The sequence below is a fragment of the Stomoxys calcitrans genome, chromosome 5 (assembly GCF_963082655.1).
Source record: "Stomoxys calcitrans chromosome 5, idStoCalc2.1, whole genome shotgun sequence".
NCBI lineage: Eukaryota > Metazoa > Arthropoda > Insecta > Diptera > Muscidae > Stomoxys > Stomoxys calcitrans.
The window spans coordinates 57652370-57679934 of record NC_081556.1 but is presented as its reverse complement, the minus strand read 5'-3'; the positions used below and the strand labels follow the sequence as shown (position 1 = coordinate 57679934).

Sequence of the window (27565 nt, the reverse complement as noted above, 5' to 3'; positions counted from 1 at the left end):
TTCTATATTCGTTCCAGGCAGATGTTAGACAATCATGACGTCCCAAAGTGTCTTTAGATCCAATGGAATCCCCTACTTTAAGTGGACTTTATTTTAACGGTGGCTTAATATTACACCTCACGGTAAGAAAAGGTAATATTAAGAGTTGATATTTTAATAGTTGTTCCCCAAAACCAAAAATAAATGTAAAAACAACCAATTAGTTTTTTTTGTGTAGATAAAACCAACAATAAAGGAAGTTTATTAAATGGAGAGGAGAAGCTCATCGCTTTAGTTCTGCTAAGCAAGTGGTCGAAACACTCATATAGTTCTTAACAAGTTATTTTAGTAATTCACAATAGACTTTACGTTCTACATTTCAGCGTACAATTCAGGAATTCAGGCGTAAACTTGCAACCAAATGAGAGCGGCATGGTAAGTAATCTAGTACAATAATATTCAATCAAATATGTACAAAAAAAAAAAAAAACATCCATAATGTCACTTTTTATATATCATTGCTATTTCATTATGTGTGCCAAAATTGCCAATTTACATACGATTTGCTATCACACTATTATGTTATTTTTGTATGACATAACCTAAAAATGTGCGCAAAAGCTCTTTTTTATGGCTACCAATTTTTAAAGTTGTGGAAACAATTTAGTTTGGGTGTGCTTCCATTCAACTTACAGCAAAAACAGAAGATTTCTTTACGTTCCCAAGAAGCCCATTTACTTAAGATTTGGAAGGCTAAGATAGGCAAAGATCCTAGTATTGAAACATCAGGCATCACCTTGGGAGTAGGTGATGGTCTCATCGTCTGCTCCCTGTTCTTTAGACTGCATTGACTTTCCTGTCACTGCACTGCCTGATGTCATCGTTTTAGGTTCTTTGCCTAGTCTAGTCTTCCGACTCTTTATAAAGTCGGTAATGGTTCCATCGTCGGGTCCCTGTTCGTTAAGCTGTATTGGGTTTCCATTCCCTGTACTGCCTGATGTTTCACTACTAGGATCTTTGCCTATCTTAGTCTTCCAAATATATGGTGATGGTACCATCATCGGCTTCCTGTTCGTTGGGTTGCATTGAGACTCTTGTCGCTGCGCTGCCTAATGTTTCAATATTCGGATTTTTACCTATCCCAGTATTCGGAATCTTCAAGTCGGTGATGGGTCCGTCGGATTCCTGTTGGTTAGGCTGTGTTGGGTCTCTCGCCGCTGCACTGCCAGATATTTTAGTATTAGGATACTTGCTACTCCTTATCTTTTCAATATTGAGAGATGACGTGACAGTCTCTTTGTCATCTATTTCAACTTCAGCGAATTTATTACAGAACCTACAACGGATGCCTATGTTTTGAATGACCTTCCATGTCTTCTTTGAACGGAACGCAGCGCCACTACATACACCTAAGCCAGTAATCGGCTTGTTGAGCGCTCAAAATACTAAAAGGTAACCTCAAAAGAAGCGTCTAAGGTAAAAGGCAGATTTTACTAACGCGGTATCTGGCAGAACTAAAGTTTCTGTAGCTGTAATGCCCTGAAACGCTTTCATCTCCGATATGCATTCTTAGGAACTCAATGGCATCACGAATATTACCTGAAAATCAAACAGTTATCTTGATTATAATCGGAATCATAAAATCCTAGAAAGCGCACACTTTACTACAATAGTTAAAAAATGTATATAATGAATACCAGCCATTATAGAAGTGGGCCGTTGTAGTTCACATTATTAAAATATCTATAGGACTATAATTCGTGTATCCCGCTGATTTAAAAGTTGTAGGAGCGAAAAATAAACATTATTGTAACATTTGATATCTTATTAACAAAGAACAAACCAGAAAGCTACCGGAATGGGACAAATAATTAAGCCTAAAGGAATACCATGCTGCCGCGGGCGGAGGGTCATCTCTCAACATCAACATCACCATAGAATGTCATAACGATCAAGAATAGAGTATTGGACCCAGTTTCGAAGTGTTTTAAACAGAATGACGAAGTTAGCATAAACTCCATCCTATGGTGGAGAATTTTATGACACCTCACTCAAGTTATACAGCTTTGCTGAGCCATTGGGTAAATATTCAAGGTAAATAGTTTCAATGGTCCTTTTCACTAATTTAATTAAAATTTATTGTCATATTTAATTTGTATTTCGTTAGTAATGAAAATTCAATTCTTTAAATTATAATTGTACCCTAATTAGAGATCAAATTGTCCCCCATAGATTAAAACAAAAACCGAACAAAACAATCGTCAAGCTCTAATGTCATATTTTTGTAGAATATTTTCACAAAAACATGTTAAAATAAAGGCAAATAGTTTTTATAGTATAATCATAAAGCCAAACATAAATTAGAACTGAAAATATACAAAAATCGTTGGCACCACGTGAGTATAGTAAACAAAAACAAAAAAAAAAAAGAAAAAACGCATGGTAGGCAAGGACAAATATAGAAAATCTCGCATTTGACATACATAGATCATTAGAGACTTGAATAACTTACAACGAAGGCAGCTAAGAATAAATGAAACTGCAACAAAGGCGATATGTTGGGCCAGGCTAAATGCAGTTGACCAATCAATATTGATTGTGCTATTCAGTCACCATTAGAAAGTTACATCTCTACGATGTGTGTTTTGGCAAGAGAAAGCATTTTCGTTTGTTTCCTGGTAGTGTTGGTGCGAAGCAAGATGAGAGAAATCATTATTTCATCTCTTGTATTCAATTTTTCAATGCCATTGAAATAATCCGAAAGGAACTAATTATAAACAAAATATATGATTCGCTTTGTCATTTTGTGATCATCTATTGTTGCCCATTAAACTTATGCGAAAAGGTGGAAGAAAAGAACGGTTAGTTTTTTCTTTTTGGCGAAACTATGTACAAGCAAAATTGACGAAATAAATTTACTCTATCTTAAGGGATTTTTTTATATCTGTTTGCGCTCTTTTATTTTGATTCTCTTTATGTTCATCAGAAAACTACTTTTATAACCAAACAACAACAAAACAAAAAATATATGTAACTTGAATAAAAATTCTGCATTTAAAAAGTTTATGATTTTAATCAAAGTTTATATATGGGAAGATCCCACAAACAGTTTACCAACCACGAAATTTTCAATTAAATTCAAATTAATTTTTTAGCTTAAGACAATATTAAAGTAGATATTGAATTTTATAAATCTATTACAAAATTTGGACTTGATGATGATGATATTTTACATAGAAATCATATCCACATTCTACCCTACCTTAGGTCCTATAGTAATATTCAATAAAATTAACTTGTTTTATGTGTTTGTATATTGCAGTAAAGTTAACATGGATGGACCAAACTATTTAAATGTTTTTATCCTCTTAATAGTTTTCAATTTTAGTTTAAATAAATAGGTTTATGTATTACAAACATAAATATTAGACATGCAAGGTTAGGTCCATGCGTTAGGAAAAATAAGTTATTTTATTTTTTAGCGTAAAAAAAAGCGAACTTTGGCAGTAATCAAATGTTTTTGTTTCCATACCAAAACACGTTACTTTATTTGCACTTATAGTTTTCTCTATTTTATATATTTTTTCTCAAATAAATAAAGAAATACGAAACATTGAAACTAATGAAACAAACTAAAATGACGCCGGCAATAGTTGCAAGTGTTGCCACTAAGGTAGTCTTTTGACATTTTCCTCACTATAAACAGAGTACTACTCTTCCGCCAATTTTTAGCCAATGTTTCACCGACTTTTTTTACATGGGGTTTGACAGCATTCCGCTCGAAAAACTGAACAAAATACTCAGCTTTAGGAGGGGATAACCACCGCTGATGTTTTTTCTGATGTCTCAGCAAGGATTCGAATCCAGGCGTTCAGTGTCAAAGGTGGACATGCTAACCTCTGCGCTACGGTGATCAATTTTTAGTAATACCAACATTAAAAACAATTTTAATATCATGAACAAAGCTAGTGGGTGCCAGGAGAGGCTAAAACTTTCTTTCGATTCCATTATAACACAAAACTGTCATTCGATTTGTGGAGCTCTCAAAGGTCTTAATATTGATCCGATTTGGCTAGAATTTGGTAAACGAATTACATTTACGCCTTCCAATACCCGTACTTAATTCGACCCGAATAAGTCCACGGACAAATATAGCTGCCATATAAACACATATTCTAATTTTTCCTTTTGATCCCATAAATGTCTAAATTTTTATCTTATTTGGCTGAAATTCCAATACCCATACCAAATACGGCTCTGTTGGATCCAAAATTAAATAAAACTTCCACGAGCCAACATCCGCTTTTGCTTTTGAATCGCCCGATATTTCGATAGCTGTCACTTTGGAAGCTTTTATTCTTTGACATTTGACAAGTAGAAACAACATCATTATTAAAAATTAAATGATAAACGTTTCAACAAATATTGTAGTTATTAAAAATCACTACAAAAATGGTGAAAAACTTGCAGTCACAGTTAGCAAAACTAAAGCATTTTTGGTGGCTACGTCAATCATCTCGATGGTTACGACGTCAACCAAAATTTATTGCATCTGGGGCTCGGAAAACCCAAGATTTCTTATTGTTGAAAGTCTCTCAATCCACAACGTATGACTATTTGGTGCGGTTTATTGTCCGGTGGTGTCATTGGACCTTACTTTTTCAAAAATGCGGTTAAAATAACAATAACGCTGAATGAATTGCGCTATCGAGATGTGATTAATGATTTTTTATTGTCGGAGTTAGATGGTACTAATCTGGACATACAAGCAACGAAACCATTGCTTTTTTACGCGAAAATTTTCCGGCCATCTCTGGAAGAGTTAATCACAACTGGCTACCGAGATCTAGTGATTTAACACCCTGCGACTTCTTCCTTTGGGGCCAGGTAAAAAATGTGGTGTACGGCAACAGCCCATCTTCGATTCAAGACCTTAAATATAGAATTCGTGAGGCTATCGAGGATATAGGGCAGCCAGTTTGTCATGTAAGCGTGGTAGCGGTGGCTGTTTGGCTGATGTTAATTTTCATTGTTAACGGCAGACCTTCTTCTTTATTATGAAATAAACATGCGACCATTTATCTCATTTTCTTTTAATACTAAAAAACCCCTTTACCTATACATATGTATTATATTTGGACTAAAATTGTCAAGTTAGTCGGTTTAAGCAATATTCTATGCATATTTTGAAGTTCATGCCGAAAATAGAATTTGAACTCAATGTCATGCTGTTTGCGTCTGTCATGCATTTTTTAAACATCCATAATGTTCTAACTTCTATAGGGTGTATCTTTCTTTTTTTCCTGTAAATTTGATTTTTTAATTTTTTTTTTGACAGAGCTGCTTGTTTTGAAGAAAAATAAAATAATATCTGAAATCTATAAGCTTGACATTCATTTGCTGTCAAATTTTGAGAGAAAGTTTAACCCTCTTATATTACTCTCCCCTTTGGTATAGATAATGAGGGCAAGATAAAAGACATCAAGCGTGTGTGAAGATATTGGGAATTTGAGGAACAAAATACTGAAATATACTTTCAACATTCAGTAGGTGTCAAATAGTACAGCGATAGTCCGTCCATTCACAATCGAGTTTTAGTATCGTTTACTTCATTCATGCAAGATATTATGTTAATAAAATAATAGTGTAGTGCAAATTTAATTTTAAGCTGAACGATAGTTTGATATAATGCCAAAGGAATTTACCGGCTTTTAGATTTAAGTGGAAACAAGTAAAAGAACAATGACAAACTTATGAGAGGGAATGTGTCACAGTTTCAGCGGGCAAATTGGTTGTAACAATAATCGTGTAGAATGCAACTTAGCGAGATCTATGTTATGTAATTGCTTGCATACAACCCCAAGATACAAAGCTTGAAATACCAAAAGGTGCTAAAACATTTAAGGTATACCATTGTTGGTCGATTTGCGCTAGTGCTTGCCATTTGTGCCAGAATTTTTTTTTTTAAATAATTAAAGAAGTGTACAGGCGTTAAGTTTGACGGGACCGAATTTTATGCACCCTATACTAAAAATGGTTTATATAGGAACCATGGAGGCCACCGTAGAGCCTAGGTTCGAATCCTGGCGAGAACATCAGAAACAAAAATTTCAGCTCTGATTATCCCCTCCTAATGCTAGCGACATTTGTGAGGAACTATGCCATGTAAAAACACTTCTTTTGGACTCGGCTATAAAAAGGAGGTCATTGAGTTTAAACGTGAATAGAACAGCACACATTGATAAACATAGATGGAACCATGGACAGATTCAGCCCATACTTTGCATATATGTTGTAAGTTAAAATGAAATGCAACATGTCAAATCAGTAGGAATCAAGAAGATTGAAGTCTGAACTCAAATTTTGGTGGGGTTTTCGAACACATAAATACCAGGTTAATTTCTGAAAAAATCGCGGGGGATAACTCAAAATAATTTCACTTCTTGTTGCTTCTGGGCATTCGTTAAGTGTGCAGAACAAAACCTTGGATGTTGAGGGTTCTAATACTGATCCAATGGATCTTACTATTTCAAATTTCCGTACATTTTCAGGGAAGAAATTTGGCTTTTATGCTTTGAATGCCTTTGATCGGAAAATAGGGCTGTATGACAGCTACATATAAATAAGGTCAGATCTGGTCCAGAGGTTGAGGTGTCCATTCAACTCACTGTTACGGCGAAAATGGGTAGTAAATGCGCATTTATGAGCTTAAGGCCTTTAATAGGGAGATGACTTTATCCAAACTCGGCACGGTTGTGCATTGAAATCGGGGCAAAAATAAGAATTTTATGAACTCAAGATTTCTTATCGGGAGATCTTTATAAAGGATGCTATAGCTAGATATAGGCCATCATGAAACAATAGGCTTTCAACAGACAAACTAACGGATGGCTAGATCTTCCATGAAATTACGACGATCTTGTATGTATATTTGTAGGGCTGAAAATGATAATTTAAAATGTTGCAAATAAAATTAAAAAATTAGCCAAATCTTCCGTGGTGGGTATAAAAACTAATAAAGCATTTTTGCCTTCACCCTTCACATGCTGATAGTTTTATCTTTTTGGGAACACTGATTTAAACAGCTCACGCACGTTTCGTGTTTTGTTTCACTATCAAAAATCTTCAGTTTGGTCTATAATTTAACCATGAATCGTCTTACAAGGAACAACGCTTGCAAATTATTGAATTTTATTATTACAATGCGTGCTCTATTGCGAAAGTTCATCGCGCGCTCATTTTTGGTTCAATAATTACGTAAATAAGCAGAATTATCGATTTTGGAGTGAAGATCAGCCAAAAGTATTGCAAAAGTTACCAACGCATCCAGAAAAAGTCACAGTTTGGTGTGGTTTATGGGCTGATGGCATCATTGGACCGTACTTCTTCAAAGATGATGCGATTCGTAACGTAACTGTGAATGGTGAGCGCTACCGTGAGATTAAATCCAAATTTTTTTGCCCGAAATGCAAGCGCTTGACTTGCATGACATGTGGTTTCAACAATACGTTGCCATATGCCACACAGCACGAGTAACAATGGACTTATTGAGAAGCGAGTTCGGTGAACATTGTATTTCACGTTCGGGATCGGTCAATTGGCCGCCTAGATCGTGCGATTTAAGGCCTTTATTTTTTTTTTTTGTGGGGCTGTGTTAATGCTAATGTTTATACAGACAAGCCCGCTTTAATTGACGCATTGAAAGACAACATTGAAGTATTTTTTTGGGAGATACCGGCCGAAATATTGCAAAGTGTATGTCAAAATTGGACTAAGCGGATGGACCATTTGAGGTGCAGTGCCGGTCAACATTTGCATGAACAAATCTAAAAACATTAAAAAATATGTACCGTACTATCGATTTAAATAAAGATTTGAAAAACTCTCCTATAGCTCTTAAATAGTCGTCCTTTAGAACATTTGGTAGGATTTTTCTTGAATTTAAGTGGGAAATAATTTTCTTGAGTGGCAATACTGATGTGCATCAATAGGAAGTATAGATAAATTATATATAGATAAAGAATTTGAATTTCGCACATAGACTGGTTGGTGGCGTTTTTTAATATATGTAGATAAATGATAATTATTTTTTTTATTATCATTTTTTATTTATCTTCAAAGCAAGCAGCTCTGCCGAAAAAATTTAAAAAAATCAAATTTACAGAAAAAAGAAAAGAAAGAAAGATATACACATTGGAAGATACGACTGCCGAAACCTAATATACGTGCTTAACGCCATAGTTTCCTTTACGGGAAGGGAAATAATGCATATTTAGAAAATGCAAACGACGCAAACTGCATGCCAACAGAATTGTGCTTCAAATTCTTTATCTATATATAATTTATCTATGTAGGAAGTATTTGTGTGAAATGTGAAACGAAGTTGGTGTTCCTATGATGGAGGTAAAAAACTCCATATTAGTCTCTTAAGTACAGATGTAAGAGCGTAAATTTTTCGAAGATAGTCCTCTCCTCTCTCAGCCCAAGTAAAACCCTGGATGACCGGCGAGATTCGCAATATTGGGAAAGAGGTCCGAAAACTTTACAACAGAGTAGGTCGTAAAAAACGGGGGTTTATTGGGATGTGTACTACACCCGGCTCAAGGAATACAATAAGATTACCAGGGCTGCAGATGTGCCACCTGGAAGCTTTTCTGCGACATGAGAGTGAGAGCGGAGGCAACGGAAGACAATTTGATAAAAAGGCATTTTCCTCAGGATACGACAGAGACACCGGAATCTTAGAATAGTGTGCTCGAACACATCGAGCAAGAATTATACTTATTTACTAAAGCTATTGAATTTTCGGCTTGGAGTAGCATTTCGCATTTCATATGGTATTTAAAAAAATACCGTTAGGTATGGATAAAATATAAAGAAATAAGTATTGCATGGTACTTTATTTATTCAACAAAAGGGTTTGCTTTTAATACCAAACTGTTATTGTGTTACCATTAGTACCGATTCGAGATTATTGTAATACCATTTTCCTTATCATTTGAACATTTCATTTGATAGTGAATTAACACAAATACCATTGGAAATTATTTCTATTTAATTCGAGTTCGTTTGTGTATGGTTAATAGTTACAAAAGACTATGTAACTCTTGACCAACATCGATACATTTTGATCGATCATTTTTTTCGATTCCATATACTATGATTCCAAGAACGGACACATGTATGAACACGCCAACACACACTAAAGATCTTTGAACACTGAATAGGCAACATTCTTGAAATTTTGAAAATAAATTTACTCTATAACTAAAACACAATTTCGTTTTATTGAATTAAAACACACATTTAATAATGACCACAATATTTTTAGTACAAAGCCAAACAAAATTTTGCGGCAATGAGTACACTCAAAGAAATTTGTTAGTAAAAAGAGCAAAAATGTTTGCTGTATCAACAAAAATTCCGCTGAAAATGGGACAACAGTAATTTTTTACTGAAACAGCAAAAATTTTCCTCTGGTTTCAGAGGGTAAAATGTTGATCGTAGCCTCAAAATGTAAGAAATACTTTAACAGTTTTTATATTACGCTTTTAATTTAAAAGGTTTTTAAAATTTAGAAATTTTTAATGATTTCAAATAAGAGCAGAAAAAAACACTAAAAACGCCTAAAATTGCAAAACAAAATTACATCGGTATATAGGGAATGCCTTCTTCACCATTAAGATGTTCAAAAATGTACTCAAAATTAAATGGTTTTCACAAATCAATGATTTAATCAGCTTTCTCACAATTATAACAATTTGTAGGCATTAAAAAATCAGCTATAGTTTAAATATTTAGGTTATGCCTTGGTCTGTCGCTACTGTGGTATCACAATGGACTTAATATTGTCTAAGTGAGTCTGTAAAGGACTGCCACTCTTACCTAACCTAACATACATATACAAGTGTGATAGCAAAATTGATGAATGATATGTAGAATGTCTATTTTGACATACATGATGAGTTACATATGGGTAGAAGAAGTGAGATGTCGTAAGACAATAATATATTGTGTGATACCAGCTTTATTTACAGCTTTCTGCTTATTCTAAGTAAAAGCAGCACGAAAAAATATTGTTCAGCTGAAAAAATCCTGCCAAAATCACAAAATTATTTAATTATTCAATTGGCAGATCGGACTTACGAAGCAAAATTTTGAGAGAATAAACTTGTTTTTACACCTTCTATCACCTCACTTGACTTTTAGAGATAAGCACGACAGTTTGCTGTTTAGAGATTAGGTGTTCCAAAGTGTATTATTCCTCATTAAAATACCAGACGATTATATACGAGATAATTGCTTTTATTTGTGAGTATTGTCAATAATACACTAATGTGGGTCGAAATTTAGACGAAAAAACGGTGAGTACTAATTTTGATCAAAACTATTATATGCTGAAAGACAAACAGCCGATTGTAAGCATAACAGAAACGACTAGCTCTTTTTTTCAGCAGACAAAAACTCTTAGAACACCCAACGTATTCGCTATTCTAAAAAATTATTTGTGTATGGATATTAGAGTGCAATCAATAGAAAATTTTGTAGAAAAAAAATCGGAAACCCAATGTGTTGGGACTACGAATTTAACGTAGATCATGGTTTTGACTACAAGAACTGAAAAATGTATTGGAACAAAATGCTGTTGTGATATAGCCATGGCCTCAATTCTCAAGTTATTTTGTTTAAATATTTATTTCTACAACAAAACGTTTCTCTGTTAGGTATTTACCTTAAGGTGGGGTGTTTTTTCTTACCCTAACGGAAGATTTACAATTTATTTCGCGATTTAACTCGCAACGTAAATTTAAAATGTTAATCAGTGGAAAATCCATATCAATTCTTGGGAATAGATGGAGAATGCCACCTTATATAATTACGTATGAATTGATAAAGAGCTTGTCAAAAAATGTAATTTTACATACCTATAATTAATTTAACCCACCACCATAAGATGGGGGGTATATCAATGAAGTCATTCCGTTTGTAACACCGCGAAATATCATTTTGCGACCCCATAAAGTATAAATATTTAAATATTGTTGATAGTCCTCGAGTTGCTAAGTGGATCTAAACATGTCTGTCCGTCCGCCTGTGTAAATCACGGTAGCGGTCGAACGAATGAAACTATCCACTTAAAATTTTGCACAGATGCCTCCTATTGCTGTAGGTAGATGGGCAAATGGGCCAAATCGGTTCAGATTTTGATATGGCTCCCATATAAAATGGTCCTTTGATTGGACATCTGGAGCCAATGGAAGTCGCACTCTGCTTGGAGTGTTTTTTTTATGGTAACTATCGTCCAAATCGGTCTATAACCTGATATAGCTCCCATATAAACCTATCTCCCGAATAATCGCCTACGGTCAGTAGATTTTTTTCCTGATTTGGCACACTATGTTCATTTTATGCATTCACGGTGGTGGGTTCTCAAAATTGGCACGTTTTTCTTTCATTTTCAGTGTACAGTTATTGACTTCATATCGTGATCAAAGAAAATAAATTGGAAATTACAGCTATCGATTTGGGCTTATAGGCATTAAGTTTCGATATCATAATCAAACTCCATATACAAAATATATGCTGTGAAAACAGTTTTTTATGGTGGTAATTTGGAACCTATTGCTGGACGTGCATAATGAAGATGCTGTTACTTAAAGATGATGAAACAAAATTTTAAACGTTTTTTCGTTCAATGTCTCTTCAATAAGTATACATTTTTTTATGTTATAACACCAAGCAATAGGAATAACTAAAAAGTTGGCAAATGATGCTAACGCAAACGAGACAAAACTTTTTAAGCACAAATTAACTAACTAAAGACTTAACTAAATTTATGCACAAGCAAAACTACCTCTTCCATTGTAAACGAACTTCAACTTAAGCCCTATAATATTTCAATGTTTTTCGACTACTTTTTTTAATTTTTATATGTTTCCCTTTCGAGACGAGCTCAATGATCGGAGATGCAAATGGAAAGCCAAAGATAGCAACAGACACCAACCACTATGGGACGCGTCCCGTCTTTGGTTAGAAGACTATTCAACCATATTAGGTGTGATGGCTTCAAGGGCCGTGCCTTTGAATGTTGTATTTTAATCGTATTAATAGCAAAAACGCATCTATGATACAATTACCACATTAGCCACGCTCGACAACCCTGTCTATTAGCTGTACTTTTTTGCCAATGCATGTATTGTTTTTTTTTTTGTGTAATGACAGCCATTCTTTCTATGGCAAATTACACTTCTTCCCTACTACACGTGATTTTGTGCATCTATTGGAAGTTGTATTGATGGCTTCGAACGCTAGACAACGGCAACGGCTCTCACTGTTGCTCCGTGTGCTCAGGTTCGGGCTCTGCCAAATTTTGTAATTTTTCAAGTTTTTTTAGATAAAATTTGAAGCAAAAATCTTGATTTCTTTCAGTGGGACATATTATCGTTAATGTTGTGACTGTGTTGACTGTGTTTTTCACTGTTAAACTCGAACTTCACGAAAATCACTGAAATTAAGTTATCGATGCAGAAGCCAACGTTTTCTCAGTATAATGGTTGGTACTATGTTCGTTTTTCACAGTTGAAAACACATGTTTTTTCGGGAATATTTTTTTGAAACGCTAAAAAAATCTTAATTATAACATGATATTTTTATTCAAATTAGTTCATAAATTATGAAGGAATGTCCTTACGAATGAAATCAGCAAATTTTTTCAACATCAAAATCTATTATCTTAAACAAGTAATCGCGTAAAAATTTTGCGAAAAGCGAACATAGTACCAGCCTTAAGTAAGTAAATCGCTTCAGTTTACCATAGAATTGTTTTTATTCAAAATTACGTAATCATACATGTGATATTAGCAGTATCTTCTGACGACTTGAATCATGAGTCGCGTAGTAACTTCATTAATTCATATATTTCTTCATATTTTGCACAGATGGCATTTTGCGCAGCGACCCATTCTATGCCACATTGTCTGTTATAACATTTTAGTACAGCTATTCACATTATCTGTTAAAACATATTAGCAAGAACACCGGCTGGAGCCGGTACTTGTTTTCGAGAGTTACATTTGTTGGTAACTTTTGCTGAGTAATACTGTAAAACTAAGGACGAATACTAAAAATGCGTTGTAGTTTTTGTTTGTTTGTTTTGTTGTTTATATTGTTCAATATTGAACGTTACGACTTCGATATTCCTCGCCAAAATGAAAGGAAAAAGAAAGTCTGAAAGTCTATGAAAAGCGATGCATTGTGTGCACATTTGCATTTAGTACACCTGGTCACACATTCTTACATACATACATACCTTCTTTTATTTGGCGATACGAAAGTTTGACGTAACTTTTGACTGATGTTCTCTTTCCCTGAGCGTATATGTGGAGCGTGAAGTGCGGGTGTATTTTTATACTGATGCCTTTAACAGAAATTTAGATGTTTGTAAAAAATTTGCTATGAAGTTGTATTGTACACTACACAAATCAGTCTAATTAAATGTAGAATTTGGGGAATATTCTCAACAACAACAAAAAAATGATAATAATGTACCGCTTAAAACTAAACTGGTTAACACAGAAATTTGCAATAGTTATTTTATTTATAAAACACATATACAAGTGGAATTGTTTTGGCAACGAAAATATATCCAAAGGCACACTAACCAAATATAGAAAATAATTTATTTTAAGAGTAAAACTTTTTGTTTTTTAAACATAAGCCAGTCACACTTTTCACTTAAAACGGCCCACTCGCACCAGTGTCTCACGACAAACTGATTTCATGACAAACTGCGAAACGTAAATATCTCACACGACTTGGACATACAAAAAGCAATCATATACTAAACAACAATTGCAAAAGCAACAACATGTAAAATATAAACCAGTAAGGAAAGGCAAAAGTCGGGCGGGGCCGACTATATAATACCCTACACCAACGTGTCGACATAACTGCTTTTAATACATGAAACCAATGTTGAAATCTAGTCAGACTTTAATGTTGTACGCCTATTGAAAGATCGAATAGAACCTTGAAGGATTTCCATGCGATAGGACCTAAATTGTGGCCATTACAATCTGGAAACTACGTTTAAATCTGAAATGGTTTTGTTGAAATTTTTTATACATACTGAGACGCCAAAATTAGCACCCCAAGCAAAATTTTGTTAAGATACAACCGAAATTGTGTCTTTTACAGCCTTAAAGCAATATCGAATGAAAAATATGGGTGCTATGGGTGCCAAAAAACAGCTCGTGCTAAATTTTGTAAAGGTCGGAGTTAAATTGTCTCTACTAAAGCCTTAAAAGGCCATATCGGATGAAAGATATGTGTGGAAGCTATATCTAAATCTGGACCGATTTTTATGGAATTTTGCACATATACTGGGACGTCAAATGAAAGATCTCATGCAAAATTTTATAAAGATCGGCCCAAAATTGTGATTACTGAAGCTTTAAAAGACCATATCAGATGAAAGATATATGTATATAGGAGCTATATCTAAATCTGGAACAAATTTGTTTTAAATTTTGCACACGTAATTAGTCGTCAAATAAAAAATCTTATGCGTAATTTTGTCAAGCTCGGACTAAAATTTTGGCGACTACGGCCTTCAAAGTCCATATCGGATGAAAGATATGAATGGGAGTTATATCTAAAACTGATCCGACTTTTTCCCAAATCAAAAGTGTTTGTTCTTGGTCTAAAAAAAGACTTGTGCAAAATTTCATGACAATCGGACAACAAATACGAACTGTACCTTGATAACAAGAATACATGGGCAGACTGACAGACGGACTTAGCTAAATCGAATCACGAAGTTATTCTTAGCCGACCGATATACTAATAATCTCGTCTCCTCCTAAGCGTTGCAAACCAATGAACAAAGTTATAATACCCTGTACCACAGTGGTGGTGTAGAAACGAACGAATACACACACCAAACAACAACATTTTTGGTGTTGGCGCTCTGCTTTTCGTTCTTCATCGAAATCCACACTCACTCACATGTGTATAAATGGGGAGCCAAGTGTTGGCAAGTATACGCTCTCGAAACTCTCCCCAACGTAACCGTTATTAGTTGTTTTTGTTTTTTGGATACCTAATGTATTGGAGTCAGAGATGAGAAAACTTTAGCTTGTGCCAAGCAAACATATGTTAGATTTTGACAGCTCAGAAGCTTTTTTTACTCAACTTACAGTATTGAAAGTTAACATATAAAGGTCGTTAAACGTTGCAATTTTAAAATTTAAAGATTATTTAAAATCATTTAAAGTTGACATTCTCAGTAAGAGATAATTTATATTGTCCAAGATAATTTAGATTGTCCAAGCATAGAAGACATTGACGAAAATGTCAACAGGATTACGACTGCACTGGTGGGGTCCTTCGAAGATAGTTGTCCTCTTCGGGAAAGGAAATCAGCCTAAGAAAAACCCTGGATGACCGGGGAGATTCGCAATATTGGGAAAAAGGTCCGCAGACTTTATAAAAAAGCACTTCGTTAAAAATCGGAAGTATATTGGGATGTGCATTACACACGACTCAAGGAATACAATAAGATTACCAGAGCGGCAAAAAGTCCCTCCTGGAACCTTTTCTGCGACCAGGTCGATAGCGTTAATGACGCCGCCAAGATAAAAAAGTTTCTCTAAAAAACACATGTCCAAACTGAAACTTTAGTAGACGACATGGGAGTGAGAGTAGAGACAACGGAGGACATGTTGAGGCTCTTGATGAAAACTCATTTTCCACAGGATACGATGGGATTCAAAGAGGCATTCCAGAGGAATCTTGGAATAATGAGGTATTTCGAAGGCTTACCATAACGGAATTTATGGCCAAGGAAGTCTTGAGGAGCTTCAAACCATTTAAGCCACCAGGACCTGATGGATCATTTCCGGCGTTTATAGAGAAGGAGGCGGACTATCTGGCGCCTCACAGCGTGCCTAGGACTTGCATATAATCCAAAAGACTGGCAATGCGACACCAAAACCATGGAACGTATTATGGATACTATTATAAAGAGTAGTACATCCAGCGAACTGCCAAAATACAAACAACATGCCTATGTCAAGGGCAGATCGGTGGAGACTACCCTGCACGAGATTGTGCATAAAATAGAAGAATCCTTCTATCCCATGACGTACATACTGGCGGTATGCATTGACATCCAGGTGACTTTTAACAATGTGCGAACCGACACTGACGCCGACGCAGGGTCCTTAGACTCTGGATAAACTATATGGAAAAGAACAGATGGATTAATTGTGGGTCTCATGACATAAATATGGGGGAAAGTGACACAAAGCACGCCATAATGAGACATTTCATCGCCACTGCTTTGGGCGACCAGCATAAATGGCCTATTACGTATGCTGATTAGGGAGGGATTGGAACCAGTATTAAAACGTTTTGCAGATGGCCTAGTACTGGGCTAGTCCTAGGGTTTTCAACGTTAACTTAGAGAAGACTAAAATCTGCTGTTCACAAGGACAATGAAGGTATGCCAATTTGATACACCACGTTTCCTCAAAAGAACCATTTCGATTCTGACAAGGTCAAATCAAATACTTAAGATTGATCTTGGAAAGGAAATTTAATTGGAAGTGTCACATACAAGAACGTACTAAGAAGGCTCACAGATGTTGGACACTATGTAGACGGGCCGTAGGCTCGAAATGGGGGCTGAATTCGTGGATATTCCACTGACTCTACAGAAGCGTGATTGGACCAATACTTACTTACGCCACAATAGTTGGGTGAACTGTTATGGAGAAAAAGTGCAACGTTAGGATAATACAACAGGTTCAGAGACCATGTTGTCTTGGCAAATTCGGAGCGATGAGAATCACGCCCACTAGGGCACTGGAGACTATTCTAGTTATCCAACCCATAGAAATACAGATTAAGTATCAGGCAGCCATTGCGGCTATGCGACTTATGGTGATAGGAGAATGGATAGAGGAGCAGGTCATTCCATCGCTGTATAGTCGAGGTGACGATAGGAAACCTGGAAAGAATGGAAGAGCTTGACGGAACCATAGTATTGCCATCTGGAAGATTATGTTACACGGATGGATCAAAGCTAGAGAACAGAGAGGGCCTTGGGGTCTACATTGAGACTGAGATCTATTTTAGACTACCTGACTAGAGAGCGAGGGCGTCGATTGTGAACATCTTAGCTGACAGTAAACTGGCCATAAGGGCAAAAACAACCAGGACGGTAAATTCACGAACAGTCTTGGAGTGTATGAAGAAGATTAATGCCCTCTCTGAGAATGACACGATCCACATCGTTTAGGTCCCGGGCCAAAGTGGAGTTAGGGGGAATGAAAGAGCAGACGATTTGGCAGTGAAGACCAGAGGATTGCCGTCAATAAACTTGGTTAACGCGAAGCCTTTCTGGTCAACGCAGTCCGAGTTAAGGACGTGGGCGACGAATGCGCATGCAATATTGTGGAACAACGAAACAGTCGGTAGGACGGCGAAAATCCTATTGGCGGATTATTTCATGCAAATGTTGAACGTGACTGCACCTCAAATGATCCATCCGCTTAGTCCAATTTTGGCAAACTCTTTCCAAAATGTCGGCCGGTATCTCTCAAATAAATCTTCCAATGCGTCAATTGAAGCGGGCTGAAAATTGGATACCATCTCACTCACTTGGATACCGCTCACCATTCACAGTTACCTTACGATTCGCTTTATATGAAATCAATGACCATTCAATTTAAGATCAACACTAACTTGCAGTTATTAAATTATGCTTACTTTCGAGCATGTTATTATGAACTCAAGAATTTAAAACTTTAAACATTTTAGTTACATATATTAAACTAAAAGTCCAAAATTCTTTAAATTGTTCATTCAGTAATAAGTTTCAGAAGAGGTATCGTTGACGATAAAATGCTTTTAGCTATGTTTGGTAAAGTGCTTGCTTAATCCAAAGAAATTAGTTTAAGTAAAATTACTAACAGCACTTGAGTTTTTACCTTTTTCATCCATACTCATGACAAGTTAATTTTATTTGTACAAAGTTAATTCTCTAATCACTTACTAATTTTTTAATTAAACGAGAGTAAAGATCATGAACTTGCGTGTATTATATAACTAACCCGTATTTACGAAAATGATTTTTCTGAGTGTATATTTTTCTGTTTGCACTCCTTCAATTGCCACGTGTTTTCTTGAATTTCATCGGGGATCCACGTAATGAGAAGCAACAAAATTTGTTTTTGCATTCAGTGGAGTATGCGTACATATATTTGGCTCACATGCAAGTCTGTTCGGATTACATTAAATAACAATTTTGATTGGTGCAATTAACAATTTGTTAAAAAAACGCGTTGTTTACCAATCACATGTCATGGTTCAATGCTAATCAGAGTTTCAATGTAAAAAATTATCAAAGTAATTAATCACTTTTTTATAAAAATCAATACCATGTTAAATTGATCAAATATAAGACATTATAGAATAGTCTCCTTCGTCTGATATTGAATTAATACCAAATAATATTAAACATGTTGCCAATAATATGAAGAAAATAATACCAGCAGGTATTGGCAAAGTACCGCCTATTTTCTATCACTGTATGAACGTAAACTTTAAAAACACGCTGACAGTTCCGTGCTGTGCTATTCCCTAACGGACTTGTTAATGAATTTCAAATATCAACAGATAGCATTTTTGGTAATTTTTATTTATTACCTTAAAAGCAGACATTGTGACAACATTTGTCTAAGACATAAGTATATAATCTCGAAAACATACACATATGCATTTGAATTTCATATATATGTGTTTTCAATATCAACTGCATGCCAATTGCACTTGTTTTCACTGTCTACTATCTTTCAACGTCAACGGTGCAACAGATCAGCAATATTTTCGTTGAGACTTTGCTTAGAAGCAAATTTTTAAATATGTATGCAAGCGTTAATTCCATCTTTGAATTGAATGAGCCCGATTAGCATAGAGATAAAGATGCCTGGATCTACAATTTCAAAGTTCTCTGAATATGTGAATATGAATGCTCGAAACAAGAAATGGGAAAATAAAATTATTCTGCCCAGTGATTACTTAACATAAGAAGAGTGAAATTGAAATGTAGTAAATACAGGGTGATTTTTAAGAGCTATAGGAAAGTTTTTCAAAAAAGAACACATAAAATTCAAAAATATGCATGAAATTTTTATTTGAATCGATAGTACGGTCCATATAATTTAGTGTTTGAAGACTATTTCATGCAAAATGGCGATCGTGACTGCGCCTCAAATGGTTCATCCGCTTAGTCCAATTTTGGCATACTCTTTCCAACATTTCGGCCGGTATCTCACGAATAAATGCTTCAAAGTTGTCTTCCAATGCGTCAATTGAGGCGGGCTTGTCTGCATAGACTTACTTTACTTTAATTGGCTATGACAGAATATTTCTTCCACTAGCCGAACGTAGAATAGCGTTCCAAGCGCCTCGATCTTCTGCGCTCATTCTAAAATCTCTGACACCAAGTTTCGAGGTGTCTCCCACAACTTGATCTTTCCATCGGGCTTTTGGTCTTCCCGGTTTGCGTGTACCACCGTGTTTGCCTTCAAAAGACTTCTTTGCTGGAGCTTCTTCATCCATTCTGACAACATGACCTAGCCAACGCAGCCGTTGTATTTTGATGCGTGTAACTATGCTATCGTCGTCATACAGCTCATACAGCTCGTGGTTCATACGTCGCCTATATTCTCCGTTAACGCAAACTGGTCCATATATTTTACGAAGAATCTTTCTCTCAAATACTCCAAGCACTGCCTCATCTGCTTTCACAAGTACCCATGCTTCAGAACCATATAACAACACGGGTAGTGTCAGTGTCTTGTAAAGTGTAGTCTTCGTCTGTCGAGAGATGGCCTTGTTTCTAAACTGCCTACTTAGTCCAAAGTAGCATCTGTTTGCCAGTATTATTCTTCGCTTTATCTCAAAACCGGTGTCATTCGTTTCGGTTACGGCGGTGCCGAGGTAGATAAAGTTACTGACTATCTCAAAGTTGTGATTCCCAACTTTCTCCATGTTCTTTATCTGCTCGGTTGTACAAGGCTTTTTGGGAGTGGAGACCATCCATTTCGTCTTATCTCCATTTACTGCCAGACCCATTTTCACTGACTCTCTTTCGATTCTTTCAAAGGCTGCAGTTACTACTTCCGGTGACCGACCTATGATATCGATATCGTCGGCATAGGCAAGTAGCATGTGCTCTCTTGTGATTAGTGTGCCATATCTATTCACTTCTGCATCTCGTATAATCTTCTCCAGCAGCATATTAAAGAGATCACACGATAGGCTGTCTCCTTGTCTGAAACCTCGTTTGGTATTAAATGGTTCGGAGAGATTCTTTCCTATTCTTACTGAGGAACGCGTATCAGAAAGTGTCATCCTGCAGAGTCTTATTAATTTTGCAGGGATACTAAACTCAGACATGGCTTGAAATACCTTTGAACGTAAAGGAGTATCGAAGGCGGCTTTGTAGTCAACAAAGAGGTGGTAGGTGTTGATTTGTCCTTCTCGGGTCTTTTCCAGGAATTGGCGCAGTGTGAATATCTGGTCTAGGGTGGATTTACCAGGTCTAAAACCGCATTGATAGGGCCCAATTATCTCATTGACTTTAGGTTTTAATCTTTCACACAGTACGCTCGAGAGTATCTTGTATGCGATGGGGAGGAGACTTATTCCTCTGTAGTTGGCACATTCCGTCTTGTCTCCTTTCTTGTGTACGGGACATAGTATGCTGAGGTTCCAATCATCGGGTATGCGTTCTTCTAGCCAGATTGCGCAGATAAGCTGATGCATACGTCTTATCAGCGTGTTGCCTCCGGTCTTAAATAGTTCAGCGGGTAACCCGTCGGCTCCTGCTGACTTGTTGTTCTTTAGTCGGGTTACTGCTACTTGGACCTCATTCTGACTAGGAGGTAAACATTCTATACCATCATCAGGGATTGGTTCTGCGGTATCCTCTTCGCCGCCAACATCGGACACTAGCAGTTGGGTAAAATGTTCTTTCCATATCCTCAGCATGTTGTCTGTGTCAGTTACCAGATTTCCTTCTTTGTCTCTGCAGGAGGATGTGCCTGCACCAAAGCCATCGATTTGGTGTTTAATTCTTTGGTAGAATTTCCGGACTTCATTCTGACTCCTGTACATCTCAATTCGCTCGCACTCACGTCTTTCCATTTCCTTTTTCTTTCTGCGGAATAGACGTTTCTCCTCTCTCATTCTTGGCTTCAGTAGCATCTCGACACTCTTGGTTGTACCATGGGTTTTTTGGAGGAGGCTTTCGGTACCCAAGTACGGATTTCGCGGCATTTTCCATGGAGTGGGCAATAGTTTGCCACTGCGCCATTATATCATCGGAACAAGGAGTGCTTTCATCAATCAGTTGGGTCAGTCGAGTGGAGTATGCGCTGCCATTTGTTGTGTCTGCAGCTTTTCAATGTCCAGCTTCCGTGCAGTGTCAGATCGTACTTTCCTCGCCATGTTCAAACGGGTGCGAACCTTTGCTGCAACAAGGTAATGATCCGAAACTATATTCGCTCCACGGATCGATCGTACATCTAACACGCTGGATGAATGCCTTCCATCTATCACAACGTGATCAATTTGGTTCTCGTGTTTTGATCGGGCGACAGCCATGTGGCTTTGTGGATATTTTTATGTAGAAATCTGGTGCTACTAACTACCATGTTTTTTGCCGCGGCGAAATCTATCAGCCTCAACCCATTACTGGACGTTATCTCGTGGAGGCTAAACTTTCCGACTGTTGGACCAAAAATTTCTTCCTTCCCTATTTTCGCATTAAAATCTCCCAGAACGATTTTAATATCATGGGCGGGGCAGCTGTCATATTCTCGCCCTAGGCGTTCGTAGAAAATATTCTTGGTCTGCTCGTCCTTGTCTTCCGTCGGGGCATGGGCACAAATAAGACTGATGTTGAAGAATTTGGCTTTTATGCGGATTGTGGCTAGCCTCTCATCCACCGGAGTAAAGCTGGAGACTAGGTGTTTCAGTCTTCGACTAACCACAAATCCGCAGCCAAATTCAAGCCTCGTGTTATGGCAGCTATAGTATAGTTCGTCACCGTTTGATGTTGTAGAGACGCCATTCCCAGTCCATCGCACTTCCTGTAAGGCGGTTATGTCTACCTTGTACTTCTCTAATACATCCGCCAGCGCGTATACTGCACCTTCTCTATAAAGAGTGCGGACATTCCAGGTGCAGATCCGCAAATCATGGTCCTTTTTTCGTTTGCGTGGGTCGTCAACGTTGGGGGGGTCCGTTTTTACTATTCCTTTGTTTTTCATAGTAGTTCTATGTTTTCCGGGGGCGGGTTACTGGCCCAGCGCCCCAACCGCATGGGTTTGTGGGATTGCATGTATTCCTCGTTGTGGCGAGCCGCTTGCTCCAAGATCCGACGCTCGCCGCCAGCCGCCCGTAACCTGGGAACAGACGCTGATGTTGGCCATTGGTTATTTGAAGGCGCCAATAACTCGCCTTGTCATCTCGAGTATCATTGGCACTCAGTATTTAGTTAAGGGCCAGTGCCACCTGACTCCTCACTGAGACTCTCCTCTCGAAAATCGCTGACTGCCCGCGGCCGCATTTGCAGCTACTCCGCATAAAAACGGAGCTTTCCACCATCCGCAACCTGTGGACGCGCCCGGTAGCTTTCAGCTAAGCTTCGCGTGATAACGATGGGCACCACACAAGCCGGAGCTTAAAGTTCCAGCCTGTGTGGTGCTCATAGTCATCCCGTATCGGCCTAGTAACATACTTAAAATCAGATATGCACTTATCACTGATTTTGACAGATAGTGCACTCAATATTTTGTTGTTGGGCAACTGCCACTACATGTGAATAAATATATCTTGCATAGACATGAGCTTTTATATAGTCCCACAAAAAATAGTCTAAAGGCGTTAAATCGCATGATCTAGGCGGCCAATTGACAGGTCCCGAACGTGAAATAAAATTTTCACCGAACTCGCCTTTCAATAAGTCCATTGCTACGCTTGCTGTGTGGCATGTGGCACCGTCTTGTTAACACCACATGTCGTGCAAATCAAACTCTTGCATTTTGGGCAAAAAGTTGGATATCATCTAAGGATAGCGCTCACCGTCATACGAAAATAACATACAATTGTGATAGCGAAAATGGTGAATCGTATGTAAATTGAAGAACATTTTCAATTACGTGTGAATACAAAAAGTGACATGTCATAAGACATTTACATGCAGTGTAATAGCGCCTTTAACAGACCACGCATTTTGATAATAAAATTCAATAATTTTCAAGTGTTGTAAGACGATTCTTGGTTAAATTCGTTCGTTTGTAAGACGATTCTTGGTTAAATTATAGACCAAACTGTGTTTGACAGTGAAACAAATCACGAAACGTGCGTGAGCTGTTTAAACCAGTGTTGCCAAAAAGAAATAGCAAAAAAATCACCCTTTGGTTGCTGAACAATATTCAACTGCGTTCTTGTTTCGCAAATTACTTTGCGGTTATTTAAGGTGTCATACCAAGATATATGCATTTACAGGTAGTGGCAGTTGTCCTACAACAAAATATTGATAGTCCACTATCTGTCAAAATCAGTGATTAGTGCAACTCTGATTTTGTGTATGTTACTAGTCCCTACCACACGAAGGCACAAGATTTTCGTCCTATTAGTCTGTCATCCTTTATGCTGAAGACTCTTGAGAGGTTGATAGAGGCATATCTTAGGGCAAAGATCTCTGGAGATCAAATATACTTTTTTTACACTTTTTTTCTAAATCAAGCTAAAAGTAACAGCTGATAACTGACAGAAGAAAGAATGCAGAGTCACAAACTGTGTAAAAATTTGTCAACGCCGACTATATGAAAAATCCGCAATTACTTTTTGGGCAACCCAATACAATGGTAGCATTTCTTGATATTGAAGGTGCTTTCAATAATGTTAAACCGACGTCAATTATGAAGGAGTTGGAGTTTCAAGGCATCAACTCTACCGTAAGAAAGTTTATTAATAACTTACTTACTAAAAGATGCATTACGGCAGGCTTGGGATCTGTGGATCTAAAAAGATGGGACAGCAGAAGAACTCCTCAAGGAGGTGTACTGTCTCCTCTACTTTGGAATATGCAAATAGCAAATGCAAATTTTGCCTATGAACATTCCACTAAGGAACAGGGGCAAACTACTCATATATCAAAGAGTGCAGTCCGATTCAAGTTTTAAGCTCAATGATAAGGGGCCTTCTTTTTATAGCCGGGTCCGAACGGCGTGCCCCAGTGCGACACCTCTTTGGAGAGAAGTTTTACATGGCATAGTACCTCACAAATGTTGCCAGCATTAGGAGGGGAAAGTCATCGTTAAAAAATTTTTTCTGATGATCTCGCCAGGATTCGAACCCAGGCGTTCAGCGTCACAGGGGGACATGCTAACCTCTGCGCTACGATGGCATCCTTAAATATAGCCATTAACAATATATTATTGTCTCTGGAGGAAAATGCGTAAAAGTGGTCGCGTATGCTGATGACGTGGCAATTGCGGTTAGGGGAAAGTTTCCCAGCACTCTAAAATATATGAACTTCAAATCCAACATTTTCAAAAGGGCAAGAAAGGCCACTCTTGCATTATTCACCTGCAAGGGAGCCATTAGCAAAAGTTGTTGCTACGTACACTGTGTTATCGTTGATACAATATCCGATGTTCCAGGCAGTGTGGATTACACCCTACATGAGCCGCAACGAATGATAGATGGTCACAAAGAGGGGGCTTTGAGCATTCCAAAACTATGTGGCCTCATCTAGACTTGAGGAGGTCTACTGCGTTGCTGTCATTGGCTAGAACAGATGTCTCAGTCATTGTGTCCGTCATGACAGATCACTGTCTAATCGGAAAACATGCTGACAGACTGAAGGTTGCCAGCAACGACTTTTGCAAAAGCTGTAGGGACATTGATGAAGAAGAGTCTATAGAACACCTTCTGTGTGTGGGTCCCGCAATAGCAGTTAGAAGGAGTTCCACTTTAGGTTCTCATTTCTTTGAGAACCTGTCTGATTTAGCGGATGTGAACATTTGCAAGTTATTGGGCTTTTAAAGCGATCTGGACGGTTAAACGGTATCACAATGAACGAAAACGTCTGAGTGAGTCTGATGGCAGACTGCCACTTAAACCTACTAGTCCGCGCAATATTTCTTTGTTTGTGTGTGTTTTGGTTCTTTACTACAATACACACACACAACCAAAACTCATTGACAGATAAAAAACTGTTCTCAGCTGTTTACGGTACACTATCTGGTAATTGTGTCATATCATATCATATATCATAATATTCGAATTAGAATTATTATTTCTAAAAAAATTGTGATGTTTGGGTACCACATGCGATCTCCACCTTAGTTACAAAAAACCGACATATCTAACCCAAACAGGAATAAGTTCTGAGTCGAACCGACACTATATCATAGCCACAGTCACAGTGGTGAAAGGTATGTTTTAACCATAAATGTCATATAAACTCGTACTTTGATTACGAACGACCAACTGAATCCCTTATGTATACATTGACTCGTTTTGCTTAAATCGTTCTGAAAAATATCTCAACTTTCCACACTACACAAAGAGAATTTTCCTTAGTTAATGTAATGATCGGGTTTCATAACCTTTAGCTCATAAATATTATGAAAAGATTTATTATATTAATGAAAAAATCATATTATGAAAATTCTTAATGAGAAAAAAGTATGAATATGATAGTTTATGAAAAAAATTTCTTATATTTATGAAACTTTGTTTCTTACATACTCTATCATAGGCAGTTGCCAACAAAAGGATAAGTTAAACTCTGATTTTGTGTATGTTAGTAGTTTGCCTCATTTTTCGTTATTTCGTGTGCTTCGCGAGAAAAAAATTTACTCAGCTGTTTACGGTACACTACCTGATAGTTATGTCTTGCCTTTTATACATAAGGACGGACACCATTCTTGTTTATCCTAATAGTGAATAACCCACTACCTAGTTTCTCCTTTGATGGTAACATCATAACGTTCGTATCAAAAATAGTAAGCAATGGTTGGCTGCCATTACCTGTTGTTGTCGGTGTTGTGGATTCCTTCTCTATCGTCAGCATCTTTCTATTGCCCGTGTATGCGAATGGGAACTTTGTTGTAGCAGTTACTCCAGCTTCCATTCTTTTAGTAGACCTCGGCATGGTCCCTTTATATGAATTCATCGTCGCCGGCGGTGCGACCTCTTCCCTCATATTTTTTTTCGGCTCTCTTCGGAGGCCTTGGCCTTGCTTTTTGTTGTTGTTTTCGGGATTGCCCCTTTTCCAATTGTTGCATTTGTTGTGGCCTCGGTGCGACCTCATCTATTGGGTTGCCCAAAAAGTAAATGCGAATTTTTCATATAGTCGGCGTTGACAAATTTTTTCACAGCTTGTGATTCTGTAATTGCATTCTTTCTTCTGTCAGTTATCAGCTGTTACTATTAGCTTGCTTTAGAAAAAAAGTGTAAAAAAGGTATATTTGATTAAATTTCATTCTAAGTTTTATAAAAAATTCATTTACTTTCTTTTAAAAAATCCGCAATTACTTTTTGGGTAACGTAATATTTTCATTGCGTTGTCATCAGTTACTTCATTGGCCCATTTGGCACTGGAGAACGGTAGTGCTCTCTGCGTAGCGGTAGTACCAGAAGCAGATAACAGTTGGTTGGTCGAACTGTTTTCAGCAGTTAACTCCTCCACTTGTCTCTGCAATCTCTCAATAGTGTCTTCAAGTTGTGAGAGACGCAGCTGTTACCTCGTGTTCTTATAAGGCGAGTCATCATCTACACCTCTCTTCTTTTTCTTTCTTTTCCGGTGCTTTTTACCAACCACTGTCTGGTAGCCATCTGACGTGCAACCATTGGCTTTGGTTATCTCGCTCTCGTCTTTTGTCCTTTCCATGGCCAATTTTGCTCACCTATCTTTCACCATTGTACGCTGTGTTTTGCTGCCGTCAAGGTTTTAAGCCCTTCTGCGCCCTCCAGTGAGGCTGCACCATCAGAATTACCAACAACAGTTTTACTATTCGCACTATTGTTGGTTTCTACATTTCTATCCTCTGTTGAATTTATTGTTGTACACAGTTCGGCGAAATCGTTGGCGGGTTGGTAGGAGCCACCAAAAACACTCAAAATAGAGGCATTTGCCACAACTTTCTTCAAATCTTGCATTTTCTTGGTCATGCTGTCCTATGCGGTTCTCATGTTTTTGAGGGAGATGAGCCAAATCGTCAAGCTGGGTATTGTCATTATTTTAATTTACTTTATAAGTATTATCAGATATTAATTTTCCTTTCAGGTACTGTGGTTTATTAAATAAAGTAAAGTTATAAAAGCTGCGCCGTAGCACCCCTTTTGAAAAGATGAATATATTTAGATAAGTTATAATTTTTTACGCTAAATTTATACATACATATATAGACAACATAACTTTAAGATTGTTTCTAATTGTATTAACTATAAGTGTTTTGAAATTAATAAATCAAGCTGGGTATGAGATTGTACCAGC

General features: G+C 37.2%; 1 protein-coding gene and 1 long non-coding RNA gene across 4 annotated transcripts in view; one reads left to right on the top strand and one right to left on the bottom strand.

The window, feature by feature from the left end:
* The window catches only part of LOC106083307 (pyruvate carboxylase, mitochondrial), a 72827-nt gene extending 59068 nt beyond the window's left edge, over positions 1 to 13759 (bottom strand). For 2 of the 3 annotated variants that reach the window (XM_013246238.2, XM_013246240.2), the window contains exons 1-2: positions 13641 to 13759; positions 13289 to 13396 (exon numbers count right to left, since the gene is read on the bottom strand). The gene's annotated coding sequence lies outside the window, so the exon portion shown is untranslated. The remainder of the gene's footprint in view (positions 1 to 13288; positions 13397 to 13640) is intronic. The other variant, XM_059368523.1, reaches the window with a different exon arrangement.
* Positions 2262 to 27437, top strand: LOC131997592 (uncharacterized). Its single transcript, XR_009398295.1, has 3 exons — positions 2262 to 2375; positions 26901 to 27296; positions 27356 to 27437. It is a non-coding gene; the product is annotated as an uncharacterized LOC131997592 (long non-coding RNA).
* The last annotated feature ends 128 nt before the right edge of the window (positions 27438 to 27565 follow it).